The following is a 13,716-nucleotide window of genomic DNA, read 5'->3' as shown; positions in this document are numbered from 1 at the left end:
ACAGTACCTGTACCAAGAAGCTCTGACCATGTGCGGCTCTTTAAAGTTTGAGCCCTTCCCTTTTCCACCCTGAAATAGAATACATGGTAACATCTGACTATACCAAACGCCTTTAAGGAAGGACTAGAATAACCTCTTCTAAGTACAAATGAGCCAATAAAACTAGGTATGGTCTCAAGAAGTTAAGGCAGGAGGATTGGCAAGATATTTGAGGCCAGCCTGTGCTACATACTGAAAATCAAGCTAGCCTGGGCTATAGGAAAGACCTTGTATCTAAAAACAAAAATATCCTACCACCACCATCACCACCAACAACAACAATAACAAAACAACAACAAAGGAAGCCAATTGTTTTTAAGTATCTGAAGTACACAAGTTAAAGAAGCATATTTTTCTGGTAGTTTTAGACAATACAGTAATTTACTTAGGCACACTCTCTTTGCATATTGATAGAGTCCCAAGGGATGCTAGAATGTCTTTCTGGATAGTTTTAGGACTTTAAATTTAATGAACATCACAGGGACAACAGGCCTTGCAATAGCACACACCAAGTAATGTAAAACAGTTCCTTCATCCCCCAGCCTGTTGAGAGGCCAGCAGAGTCACTGTACTGCATTAACTTGCACTTCTGGGCCTCTGGATGGTAGTTGTAAAACTGCAAGTGTCTGAATGAGCACGTCACAGGCCCTGATGGTGAGTGCTTTTCACAGAAAACAATGAGTCACACAGCTTTTACAAGGGCATCTGCTTCAGGAAGAAAGCCTGGAAACCTGGAATGAAGCGTCTGCCTCTGCCAGAAGAGTGTCAGGAGGCACACAGCAACAGACAGCACGCGAAGCAGAGGAAGTTACACTCTGTAAATCAACGTTGCATTTTGCTGTGTAGAAAATGGCCCTTGGCAGCATGTTCTCATTGTTTGCAACTGTAGTAAGTGGTAGAGGGTCACCACGAAGTTCAGAACGTTTTCGTAACCCTGTGCTCTTCAGCACGTTCCTCCACGTCGGGTGTCACTGTGGTGTCACTTCTTTATGGCTATAAATCATGGAAATATTTCCGTCAACGTATCACATGGGTTGGAGAAATGGCTCAGTGGCTAAGAGCACTTGTAGCCTTCAGGACCAGAGTTCAATTCCCAGCACTCAAATCAAGGGGTTCATAACGGCATCTCCAGCTCAGGAGATCAGATACCCTTTTCTGACCTACACGGTCACCTCCTCATACATATATGGAATATACACAGACATACACATAAATAAAAATTAAAGAATTAGCTATAACTAAATACTACACAGTTCATATGCCATACTGAACTGAACCTTTAAGTCCATGCAGAGATGTGTTCTGAAGAGTGTTCTTTATGTGATTGCCAAATAGCAACTCAAAAGTTAAACAGTTTCCCATTTCCGATCCCATATGAATGCATTTCATGTAATTTATAGAACTGTGGTGCTTTTGAAGGCTTATTAAAGCAGTTACAAAATGCTAGATACCCGGTTTATTTCTAGACCTAGGTGATTAATGTTTTGGGGAGCTGCCTGAAATTAGACAATGACACTCTTTCAAAAGTGTTTCAACACATTTTTAGTTCTCATTTAGTATCTGAATTTGATGAATAAACTTTTCTCAATGACAATATATTTAGCTTTATTGGGAGATTTTGGTGTTATAATGTTGCATTTTGAAATAATTACATTGGACTTCAATAGGCTAAATGTAAGAAGCCTACCAGATAGTTAATACCCTCACTGTCTTTGCTTTACATAATGTCTCCTGTTTATTCAAATTTAATGAGAAAGTCCAGCTATGTATAGAAGCACATCTCTAAGAGTTAAAAAAAAAACTGGCAATGTTGGTTTAAAGGTAATTACTTAACAATATGTGCATTCTGCTTTCTCTGAATCTGTTCGCACATAAATCTAGATTTTTCTCAATTAGAACTAATGACAACAACAATAAAAAGGGCAATGAAAATAATTTGTATCTGTGTTTATTAGGAAATAAATTTGACTGTGAATCAAGAAAGGTTATTAGAATGTTACTCAATGAAAGTCAAATTCCATTTATGTTTTTTGTTTGTTTGATTTTGATTAAAATGTTATTGCATCGCTTCCCACTTTTTCTTTCATGTTGTCTGCCACACAATCCCTTCTTATGTTCATGGAATTTTTTTTCTTTGATCATACTTTTACATATAATATATAATAAATATAAACACGTAAAGACAGCCTGCTGAGCCATTAGTATGCCTCATGTGCACATAACTTCAAGGCTGGCCATTTTATAACAGATGACCAAATCCAGGGTTCACCTCTGGCATAGACTAGTTCTCCCTTTCTCAGAAGTCATCAGTTGCCTGTCTCTCTTTGTGTAGTGTTGGACCTGGTAAGATCTTCGCTCTCTTTATTAGTGTATCTATTGGTGTTATAATTGGTCATGTCTTGTTTTAGAAGCAATATTGTTGAGGGATCATGGGTATTTTGCCAGCATGGCAAAATATTCCTAAATATGTAATAGTGCCACTCACATCTCAGTGGTAACCAATAGCTCTCTACTTGTTAAGCCTGCTCACCATATGAGAAATCATTCCTAGTACTAGAAACCTAGCCATTTATCCAGAACTAGTGGCACCACATTTCTTAGAGCATAACTTACTACTATCATTTTAATAGACTAGCATATTTCTTAACTATAATCTAAAACTTAAACTTATAAACAAGTGTAGCTCTCACCCGACATCAAAGAAGCTTCTGTTTGCAATAAATGGCGACCATTACAGAAAACAACCACTGGTCATAATGCAGAGGTTAGTGATCATGTGGAGTCTAACTCCAGAAAACTCATTCTCAACTACTTCTGCATCCAAGATCCAGGGAACGTCATGGGAGATGTTGCCTAAAGAGTTACGAGCTAGAAGATCAGGAAGTCTACCCTGAAATTATATCTCTAATTCCATTTCTTGAAATCACATTCCAGACATCTGATATTTATTTTTACAAGATCTGTTTTCTAAAATAACACACATGATGGATAATATTTACCTTAGCTACATAGTCACAGATCCTAGCAAGTAGAAGTACCATAATGCCATAGATACAACCATCACTACTAGTGCTTATATGCCAAGTATAACAAGTTAAACAGTAATTGTCACTTTCTATTCAATATAAAATATTGTGGAGATACAAAATGTGGTTATACTATATGAGAATTAATGTTTTTCCATTGACTATATTAAATTTTATTGCTTTCTATACTCATAAGAGAATATTATGCAATTCTAGTGTATGAAAATATTATAAATATAACTGCCTTCTATGTCTTTTGTTAATTGTTTTAAAATGCTTTATCCTAAGATTTTTGAAATTCATTACTAAAAGTGCGTTTAAGACTGTAACATATGTAGCTACTGGGATAAAGGCACACTTACAAAAGTGTTTGCAGCTGGAGAGATAGACTAGGCAGCAAAGTATTTGCCACACAAGCATAATAGTCTGCATTCAATTCCCATAGACCACGCAAAAAAGCCAAGCATGGTGGCACATTTGACATCTCAATGTAGGTAGACCAAGATAGGCAAGTCCCTGAGGTTCACTGAACAGACAACCTAGCCTACTCAGTGAACTTGATCTAGTGAGAGATTCTGTCTCAAAGAAAAGGGTGAATAGCACCTGAGGAACAACAACCAGAGAGCTCTGTGGCCTACCCACATATGTGGGCACGCGCGCGCGCAAGCGCGCGCGCACACACACACACACACAAACACACACACACACACACACACACACACACACACACACACAGGATAGGATAAGATCCCTCAGACAGAGTTTCTACATTTCTTAAGGTAAAATTGTTTATGCAAGAAATCTTGGCTTCTGCTATTAAGGCCTTTAACTGATTGGAAACCTTCCCTCCCTATTGAGAGAAATAAGCTTTACTTACAATTCACCCAGGGAAAATAAAATCACATCTTAATAAACAAACAAACACACACACACACACACACACACACATATATATATATGTTTTTCCATTGACTATATTAAATTTTATTGCTTTCTATACTCATAAGAGAATATTATGCAATTCTAGTATATGAAAATATTATAAATATAACTGCCTTATAAATGTTATAAATATAACATATAAATATAACATATATATATGTGTGTGTGTGTGTGTGTGTGTTCTCTCTGTGAGCATGTATTCATGTATTTGGGGAAAAGTGTGTGGATGCATGTAGATATTTATGCATGTAGAGGCCAGAGGTCAATGTCAGGTTTCTTCCCCAGTTGCTTTTCTATCATATTTTTGAGACACTGAACTTGGAACACACTGATTAACTTAACTGGCTGGCCAGCAAGACCCATGGATCCTGTCTCTATGGCTTCAGCTTTGGTAGTACAGGAGTGTAGCACTTGATTTGTCTATCAGTGCTTAAGATCCAGATTCAGGTCCTCAGGTATTTATAGAAAGCACTGTACCAACTAAACCATCTCTCCAGCCCCCAAATACTGCTTTTTATGTAACATGCATTACTGATGTGATATCAGTACCTATGAAAGAAAATATACACCAATAAAAAGCATGAGCCAAAGACCACACAGATGCACAAAAGTACCTGGGAAATCATATGGCGAAAATATAGCCACTGGATTCATTTTCTAAATCCTAAGCATTTGTCACATAAATAACTTTTCCCAGAAAAACAAGCACCCCAGGACATTCACTCTTGTGCTTAAATGCAACTAAAATAAGTTGATGTTCTGTTGCCCCTAAACATTTTCTAATGTTTCCCGTACCTTACAACTAAATAATTCTTAATTTCGACAGAAAAGTGCCAATAACTTCTGGCAAACAAAGAGCAAAGAATGAAAACATCTCTCGAGTGACACAAGTCACTAAGAATTTTCTAGAACTGTATAAATAAATAAAAAAAAGATGATCAGAGAACAATACATGTAAAGTTAATGATGTGGATAACTTCCATGAAGAGATGGGGAAAGTTTTATTTCTACTTGAAATCAGAATATATTGTAACATTTTCCATTCCTGAAGCTAAAATACCTTTGGGATCCTTTGAAGGAGCGAGGTTGGATCCAACTCCTTCTTGTCTGGGGATGGTGCCATTTTTTGTTGAAAGCCCTTAGTAAGGATCTCTGTCTTTCTTGGTTTCATTCTTGGAAAAGCCTCAGTTCAACCTCAGGCTTACCTTGTATATGTCACATTCCAAGGAAGATTGCACTGCTAACCACATCAACTCATGGCATACTTGCAAAGGCTTGCTTGCCATTCATCCCTGGATCTCAGTCTTAAAAATCAATACCTTAGGGATATTTTGAAGGAAAAGCTTGTCAAACACATGGCAAAGTCTTCAGTTTCCATCCAGGGACCACAAACATGGGAATACATTTACTTGAATTTGAAAAGAAAATATTTGTCCCACAAACACAGACACTGACATTTCAAATCGGGAAAATTAACAGAGATAAAAGTACTGCTGACATCATTTAGGAGAGAATAAGAACCATGCAATCTTTCCCATTTATCCCCCAGAAGACTCTATCCCTCTTCTTTATCTCACCCACAGGATAAAGCTCACCCTTCCTGTGTTAATCAGATTTTCTTTGTGTTGTTCTGATTAAAATACTTCGGAAAAACAACTTAAAGGAAGAAGAGTTTACTTTGGCTGGAAAATTGAGTTCCTGGATGGATGGATGTACTGTTATAGGCTTAAGATGAGGTAGAATATCATGGAGATACAATGGGTCCTATGGATGAGGAGGCTTCTCACCTCATTACCCCTGGCAAACAGGGATGAGTGAGGGAGTTAGAAAAGGGGCAGGGACAAGAGATTGCCTTCCCAGCAGTCCTCCAGTTAACTATTTTCTCCAACCTGGAAAAGATCCTCCATCTCCTAAAGTTCCCATCACTTCCCAATAATGCCATTAACTAGCAAGAAACCGTTTTTCAGGTGTCCAATAGGAGAAACGTCAGATACAAACAATACCATTTTCCAACCTGTGCTTCTTTCAGTCCTAGAATGAGATACTTGCCTACTGCTTTCTCTTTTGCTAAGGACAAAGCTCTGTTACATTTTCTACACTTATTGTGCTATTCTACTTTTTTAGGTTTGTTGTTGATGATGTAGTTTTTATTTCTGCATGGAGGTCATTACAATAGCTACCTGTTTTCCTGGTGCCCTCTCTTCTCTTTAACTTCAAACAGATGAGACAAAGCTACCCAGCCAATCTGGAAGAATCTTAGGTCTCTGAGTAACTCAACATAGAGTTCCTGCCCCTATAACCTGCACTAAACTTATACAGAAGGAAAAGATTTTTATGTTGTTTCTGTTTGTTTGTTGCAGTGTATACTGTAATACTAGTAAATATCCTTTTCTTTTGCCTCAAATTGCTCTTTGCTTCACAAAAGTTCTATCAAATACTTCACTAAAACTACAGATAGGAACTAGACTCTGCATAAAGTGAAGTGGAAGAGCTATCCATAAACTGAGAAAATATCCTCAGCGCTCATTTGATGCTTAAATACCCAAGATGTTGTTACTGTCAAGCTACACCACAGCCAAGAAATCTATTACTCTTTGAACATCTAAAATCTTTTGTTTCGTTGTCAAAGGGTCAGCCATGGTTGAGCCAGTAGGAACTTTACAAAGTGTCTCTCAGCTGGAGTTCCTCTTTGCATCTTCCGCATTTGTGACTCATCCCATGGCCATCCTAAAGCCATTTCCTTCTTTACTTCTATAACTCACATGCTTAAGAAATGTTCTTACCATAGGATGCTGACCTTGGAGATCCACAGAGGGGCTTCTGGATGAAAGGGAGATGAGATCATTTGGTGTGGAACTTACATAACTCTGACTTCAGAAACATCAAAGTGTTAAATCAAGTTAGGCCATAACATTGGGTCTTCATAGAAATGTACAGATGCTCCACAGGATAATAATCAATTCCACAGACCAGAGATATGTGGAAGAAGAAGGAAACTCAAGTAGCCAAGTGGAATTAGTCTTATCTTGTAGCTATTACTGAGTTTCCCACATGTAACCTTTGGGAGCAGTCGGCTACAATTCTTTGGCGATTAAAAAACACAGGGAACTCATTAGACATCCAAGCCCCGTTTGACACATTGGAATTTTCAACCATTGTTTCTAACTGCAAAAGCATAAAATAATAAACTTAGATGTTCTAAATGTGGCCTTTGGAACTTTCTGTGTTGATGCTATCATAAGCACACATATTAAAAGTGAAATGGAAGATGAATAGTTTACAGGGTAAAGAAATATTTTCCATCTTCACAATCTATGGTTTCAAGGCTCCCTTAAGACCTTAAAATGAAGTCTACTTGGTGGTCTCAACTCTAACCCCTGGAGAATGTATTCCACATCTCCAACACAGAACACCTGATTCTGCAGAATTTGACACTTTTTTGCAGCCTCCACACAGAACTGGGGGACCTGACATGCATGGAAATTAAATTATCTTCCACCCTAGAGATACGCTGTCCTCCCAGGTCAGGGTTACGTGGAGGTCAAAGGAAGGAGCTCACATTTCAACCAAGTCTGCCCTAGACATGAATCAACAGAAAACACAGCTTTCTGAGTTTTTGACAAGATGCTACTTCTTATATGATCCATCATGGTATAAATCAAATAAATGCACCAAATATTTTATAGATTCAAATTAGATGGTTATCTCTAAAGTCTGGAAATGCCTTTAAACAGTTACTTTGTTATGAGTTTACAGATGTATAAAAAAGTTACAGACAGTCATAGTAGTCAGGAAGTGTCAGAGAGATCCGACCCTCATTATTTCAAAACCTGTCCAGAACCTTGGAAGCGTCATACTTGGTTTTGTTGGTAATTCACAACCCCATGGATGCCAAGTAGTTCAGAAAGAGTTAAAACAGAAGGAGTAGAAGGAGACAGGACTCATCCTCAAGGTATTCATAAAAGCACAGAAACACTTTTAAAGCGACATAAAAATTTTTCCAGTGAGGATTAATCACTGATTTTCATGAATACTTGTTCAGTATATCATTGTAATAAATTTTCTTAAATGTCCTATACATTCAAAGGACACCCATCAATCAGCATGGTAAAATAGGCGACTCTTCATTTGTGCCTAGGCTCAGTTCTTTCTAGGTTAGCATATGCTACTATCCAAAACAATGAAAAAGATGAACTTTCAGCCAAATCAGGAAAGTCAGAAACACACGCACGCCTCACACAGCACCGTAGAATGCATTCCTCTCTTTAAGGGCATGTGGTACTTCCCACACTCAGGCAAGCTTTCAAACATTTAATAAATTTATGCCATTTCTGGAAAGGAAGAAAGTTGGCGTTTCTTTCAAAGCCTCTGAAGACAACCAAATCTTTGAGTGCAGGAAATATCAAAGTCTCTCAGATTCCTCTTCTCCCTTGTCCCTTGCACTATACACTGCTCTCCTCACACTACAGGAGAGAGCAAGCTCTTCTTCATTTCTGTCATTTACAGATATGTTGTCCTATGAACTCACAGCTCAGTGCAAGACCTCCAGATCACATAAACTCCGCTGTCTTATGAAGAGCAGCAGGTAAATAAGATTTGGCCTGATTCTTCAGAACTTGGGCTACCATCTCAATAGTGTGCATGTTTGTTTAAACCACGCAGAAAGCCCCAAGGTCTTTGATTGCCTGCATTCATATTTAGCAAACATCTGCTAAATCTGTGAGACTTCCTACCACAAAAAGTTGAAGTGTAGGGAAAAATATACATGGCACTGCAACCTTCTCACTTCCAAACTCATGAAGAAAACCCTCCTAAGGAAAAGAAATACAAACAGCTGTAGAGGTCTTGGCCAAACAGATTAATAAAAGCAATAAAAGATTATTTCCCAGCTACCACCTACAGCTGCCTAATTTCATCAAATTACCTACCTTTTCAGTTATTAAACATGGAAAATAAGGATGTAACCAGTGGATGTGTGTCACATGTGAACATAAAATATATAAGACGCCAATTTTCAAAACTGTCAAATTGCATTTCAAATGGGGTTTCCATACAAGTTTTTTCTAAAGTCTCTGTCCATGGCAATCTGTTCTTACAGTGAGTCTAGATCACTGTAAGACTAAAGTAAGTCCAGACTAGTTTAGCTCACTATAGAACTCATTATCTCATGAGAGATGTGCAAAGTAAGTCCTTTTTTTTTCTAGTTAAAACTATAAAATCTTCTAGAAATGCAGCAGAACATTTCCAAGGGTACGTCAGGTAGATATAAACAACCACTTCAGAAATACGGTGGGAGCCACGGAAGCCTGTTAGACACAGCAGTCTTTGGAGAACTGGGAAGATTGGGGCACGCCAGCTCCTAGCCTCAGCTGACATCATCTGAGAACAGTTTTACTGACAGTCCAACTGAGATTATCAACCAAAGCAAAGCCACAGAAATGTTCTATTACCAAGAGGAAAATATCTATAACCAACCAGAACATATTACTCTATTTATTTTCACTTAGAAGTAATAACAAGTCATAGGTGTTGATAATAGAAAAAAATAGAGGAAGGCTCACCTACCTCCTATACCACGGCCAGTGCATTTCTACACACTAATAGAGAATGTCTCAGTCCGTTCCTGTTGCTACAGTGGAACACCACAAACCCAGTAATTTATGAGCAACAAAAATTCACTTCAGGGGACTTGGAAGTTCAAAATCAAGATGTTGGCAGATGTAGTGACTGGGAAGACCCTATCTCCCCATTTATAATTGTATCCCTTCACTGCTTCCTCTCGTGGAGAAAAACAAAAACAAGAAAGATTGTCTCTGATGAACGGCAAGTAGTAATATATTAGTAAAAACAAGTCAACAAAAATGGTACTGATTCCATTCCTGGGGTCTTTACCTTCACTACGTAGCCACTTCCCGAAAGGCCCTGCTAATACCATCACCTCAAGAGTTCAGATTTCAACCCACAAATTGGAGGATAAAAACATTCAAACCACACTAGATAATAAGATTAATAGTCACACTTTACACAGGATTACTATACAGCAGCCAAGCAGGCCTATAAATTTTAAATCACTTAACCCATGCAAGAACAGTCTCCATGAGACTTACTTTTAAACTTGCATCTTAGAAACGTTTCTAAGAGAGTGGTAAGGGTGGAATGCGCAGTGAGTTTGGAACACAGTAGCTATGAGATAATGTATTCATATTGATAATAGATTCCTGTTAAATAATGTATTCATTCTAGATAATGCATTCATATTAAACAATAGATTCATATTAGGTAATACATTCATATTATATAATAGATTCATATTAGACAATAGCTTCATATTAGACAATAGATTCACATTAGATAATGGATTCATATTAAATAATAGATTCATATTAGGTAATACATTCATATTAGATATACATTATATTAGATATACATTCATATTAGATAATACATTCATATTAGATAATGGATTCATTCATTATGATTCATGACGTCTCCAGGTTTGTGTAGTATGTTAGAAACAGAACACAGAACAGACATGGATTTCTCTTTCAAAATCCATAACATAGTTAAGCAAAAGCAGCATGATTCATACAGCTTTTCTCTAAAAGAGCACCAGATACAAAGACAAGGAAGAAATGGCAGCTGTCAACTCATCCTCCTTTGGTTTTCTGCAAGACAAAAGGAATTGCTTATGAGAATTGGTGAAGAGGAAAAGGAAAAAAAGAATCACTAAGACTGCACAATAATTTACATCCTTCCAAACTATAAAAACAATCTTATTGTATATGATGACATACATACCCATTGAAAAACTTCACAGGATCTGCCCTTTAGCTGAAGCCAGACCTGAAAACATAAAAAAAAAAGAAAAAAGAAAAAAACCCACCTGTCAGAAGACAAAAGTTTTGCAGGACTTTAGAGAAAATTTTCATGATGGTTTTCTGATGCCTAGAAAATAAAGTTGGAGTAGCATCTTTAGAGTCACACAACCATGCATAACCTACAAACATCTGACTTATTATTATTCTCACTTAGAATTTTATGTTTCCCCAAGATTCTAAAGGAAAAAGTACATTTTGCCTTCCATATTAAATTGTTTTTAGTAAACTATAATGTGACAAGAGGACTCTACAAACTGTTATTAACTGACATGGAGATAAGTTGTAAGCCAGTCAGCAGCTGGTTGCCATGGGATTCTTTGCTGTTCACCGAAATTATGGGAGTGAATTATCTGTGGCTTATCTCTATAGATTGCATCTGGAAAAGTCTAGAACTACATAAAACAATGCTTTCCTACTTAAAAAAAAATAAGCCTGGTGTACCTGTTCTATGTATTCAGTCAAACATGTTGACTAGAACAGGTGTAACACAGCGGTAGATGTATTATCTGGATAGTCCTAAAATGGGCAGCAGAGTTTTGGGCCCACAGTCAAGACAATGCAAGTCCATAAAGGGAACATGTGAGATTTCTGTTTCAAAACACATTATGTTTAAGAAGTATGTGGGAGCCTAGATTCTGAGTTTTAACTGGCCAGGGTGAACTAGAATGAAGGGGACTGCCTTCTCCTGACACACAATTGCAAAGGTGACATTAAGGGTTGGCAGTCTCTTCAAGGGACCTTAGTGAAAACGAAGCTTCATCCTTCATTCAAGATGCTGGTGCCTTTAGTCTATCTGATTTCCTGTCAAAGTTTTATTCCACAATAATACATTCAAAAATCCCAATCTTTTTTTCAACATAAAAGCTTTACTCTTACAATAAAACACTTGGGCAAATGCTACCAGGTGCTTTAGAGCCTTGAGAAGGCTAAAGTGAACTTACTAAAGGAAGAGCTGCATTGGCTGAAGATCACTGTTTGCGTCTTATCTGGCTTCAGTAAACTCCTGATTGGGGTCATCGAGTAAGTGCATCTGAGTCAAATACAGAAGCTGCAGCCTTTTCTCCTCCCCATCCATTTCAGCAGCTCCTGCCTGGAAGATTGGTATAATAAGAAAGTGAATTGAGAACCATAGGTCAAAAGACTTTGTTCCAGTCTTCACACAGTTCATTTTTCATCCCTGGTTTCATAAAGATATATGATATTTCAGATCGCCTGGCAACATAACTTTTTATTTATAAATGTGGGCAGGAGATTCAACTTCAGAAGTGACAGAATCATACTAAAGTCAAAACTCAGGTAGAAATTACACATTCTGCTTATCAGAAATGTATAGTTGGATGCTAAAGAAACCACATCTAGCAACTGCTTTCACTCTAGCTTGGGACTATAGCTCTGTTTATCATTTTTTGTACAAGACAAATGATACTTTGCAATTGCTTAGCACTTCACTTTAAACACGTTGTGTGACTAAACAAACAAATACCTGATTGCATAGAGAATGGTATTCTTGCTTGTATAATAAAATGGAAACTTGGAAAGCTTCTAAGAAAATATAGCTTTTCAGAAAAATCAGGAGCTAAGCTACACTTTCCCTCTCCTATTCAAAGATGCCCCAAGCTGTCTTATAAGTCATTCAGTCCCCATACACAAGTGTGAAAGCCACAACAGGTTAGTGAAGATTAATAGGAGACAATAATAATTTCTAAAACTACCGATTAAAAATTGTTTTTCTAACACAAAATATTCCACAAATGATTTGGTTTATAAATGTTGGACTCTCTTTATCTTGCCTCAAGTCTCCTAGGTTGAATCATGCAGAATGTCCCAGAACCCGAAATAAGATCTTCTCAGTGAGTGGGAACCAGAGTATGGGAATGAGAAATGAGGCCTTTTATTGAGACAAGAGTTCTCAGGCCTTTTGTGAGACTCTGGGGATAATGCTGGTTCTTAGCATTAAAACATCCAATAAAACGAAATGAACTTTCAAGAAGGTAGTTAGTAGCTTCCTTCACATATTTATTGGAGATACAAAAGTGTTTACATTGCCATACACTAAGCCTAAACTGAAGCAAGTGCCTAGTGTCAGGAGAAAATGAGATTGTTGTCCAAAGACAAACAAACAAAATACATCTCATGACCAAACAAAACATTTTATAACTCAAAATTAATTGTTTCTCTTATGGCAAAGTATTTTCTGGTATTCTATGCTTGAATGCATATTTACTATATTTACTCAAATGTGAAATAATTACCTACTCAGTATAGAACAGTAGAGAATGTTTAAGATGATAGGTTTTTTGTTTTGTTTTTTGTTTTTGTTTGTTTTTTTTGCATTGGGATTGTTATGGCACTATCAGCCAATGAAGGAATCACTAAGACAGTGTTTCTCAATCTCAAACCCCTTTAGGGGCTGAACAACACTTTCCCAGAGGTCACCTAAGACCATTCTGCATAACAGTAGCAAAATTACAGTTATGAAGTAGCAACAAAAATGTTATGGTTGGGGTCACCACAACATGAGGAGCTGTATGACAGGGGTGCAGCATTAGCAAGGTTGAGAACCACCCGCCTAAGAGGGTGAGCCTAGCGAGGTCCTTGGGACCTTTGAGGGCTTGTCACGGAAGGTCATGAAGATGATAATTAAGCAATTTGTGAATCTGGACAATTTTTTTCTGATGTCTTATGCATGATATCAATGAAACAAGATCTCGGCCTGAAGCACAGGGCACCCAGACATTCTCAAAGTTTTCAGATTAGGGTAAATACTACACATAATCCCAGATGCTGAAATCCTTCTGACACTCTCGAGTTTTGGCAACGTCACTTTTTGG

Source organism: Grammomys surdaster, unplaced genomic scaffold (assembly GCF_004785775.1).
Source record: "Grammomys surdaster isolate TR1022 unplaced genomic scaffold, NIH_TR_1.0 126531, whole genome shotgun sequence".
NCBI classification, from domain to species: Eukaryota; Metazoa; Chordata; class Mammalia; order Rodentia; family Muridae; genus Grammomys; species Grammomys surdaster.
Note: the sequence above shows the minus strand (reverse complement) of the source record.